Source organism: Trypanosoma equiperdum (assembly GCF_001457755.1).
Source record: "Trypanosoma equiperdum strain OVI genome assembly, contig: ctg_1073, whole genome shotgun sequence".
NCBI lineage: Eukaryota > Euglenozoa > Kinetoplastea > Trypanosomatida > Trypanosomatidae > Trypanosoma > Trypanosoma equiperdum.
This window is the reverse complement of record NW_027123031.1, coordinates 22,195-23,838: the sequence shown is the minus strand read 5'-3', so window position 1 is coordinate 23,838 and position 1,644 is coordinate 22,195.

The window sequence follows — 1,644 nt, the reverse complement described above, 5'->3', positions numbered from 1 at the left end:
GAAGGGAAGGGAAAGGAAAGGAAGAAAAGGGAACGCTAAAACACCGAATGTAGATAAGAGGAAGGCTGCGTGTCACATATACCTGCTGCGATCGTCGCTTCAGGTAGTTGTGTTTAGTAATGATGGGTAGTGCTAGTGCATTATTAGTTATCTCCCTTTCCCCTCACATGCGCACATGCTTTTTTTTTTCCTCTTCCGATTCGTAGCTTGCCGTTGTGGCGCCGAATTTCGCCTTCAGTTGTATTCCTTTTTTACTGTTGCTATTTTTACTGGGACGGTGACGGGGTTAGGGCAAGCGTGAGAAGTGAATATTGCAATGCAGCCAAGGATGCAGGAATAATGGAAGTGATGTGTTGTATTCGAGTGAATATGCCGAGAAGCTGATGAAATAGACACTGTTTAATGCTTTCGGCTCCTCGATACCATAGTTTCCCTCCTCATGTTCACTCGTCGCTTACCTGAACACCCTGTCATTACACGGTGGTGAATGCGACTTGTGTCCACCATAAGGGCGAAAGGAGCATAATGAGCTAAGAGGGGAGAAAAATGTTGCCATGCCGAATTCGAAACTGCTTGCTGCTTTACATCTTTCTTATGTGTTTCATCAGTAATGACAAATATTTCGGGGCTAACTGTCGTGTGATGGAAATAGCGTACCGACATGCGTGTTCTTGCAGTAGCTTCACTCCATTTTCTCATCTGTCCTCTTAGAGATTGGCTGGTGTAACGAAGAAAAATGTCGTACCGAGCGGGGGAGATTTATTGAAGCCACTGAGTTTTGTCTCGGGGAAGGGGTAAATAGAGTAAAGGGGGAGAAGAAAGAAGAAGAGGTATCATCTTAACTTCAACAAGCGCCAGGCAGGTCCATTCAAAAGTGTGAGACGGCAGAGGGAATGGCTCCGATCGGCTGAGCAGCAAATACTCCCATTTATAAATACACACATGTACATAAACACCAGATGTGCTTGTGCAGAAAGAAGATGAGCATTTACTGGTTTAATTAAAGATGGGGAATTGTGTGAAGTGTCAGTTAAAGGAGAGGTGAAGGTGAAGGTGAAGTCACCCCTAAACCGCGCAAGTAAGCTGAGGTTTTATGGGCGTGCTAAAAGGATCTGAACAGGAAGTAGAAGAGAGGAACAAAAGCTGCGGTGTTGGTTTATGTTCATGTAAGGTTAGTGTGTCTCGTGGGTGGTACGTTTAGATAAGCAAGGAGGGATTGTGAATATTTCAGGAGTGAAAAAATGAGAGCTCACGGCGCTTCGATTTGTTTATTGGACGCCGCTGTTGGAGGTATTTACCTCCAGCTGTCAAGGGTTTTGTTTTGTGTGTATTGCGCTGCGTGGGAATACACCTTGCATGCAACGTGTACCTTCACGCAGGTTGTGTTTTGCCTTCGAATATTATGATTTCCTTCACTTCTAATTGTTATTACTATTATTACTTTGCACCGACCGCAATGAGTGTCATTTGCCCTTCTCTGGTATCATTTCGGTTTCCTTTGTTGTTGTTGTTGTCTATCCACACACACACATGCATACATTTATTCTATTTAACCCAAAAGTGTCATTCAAAGTGAGTCGGGTTGGGATGTGGTCTACGTGGATGACGCTACTTTCCCTTTCCACGCATTTTGTCCATTCATTC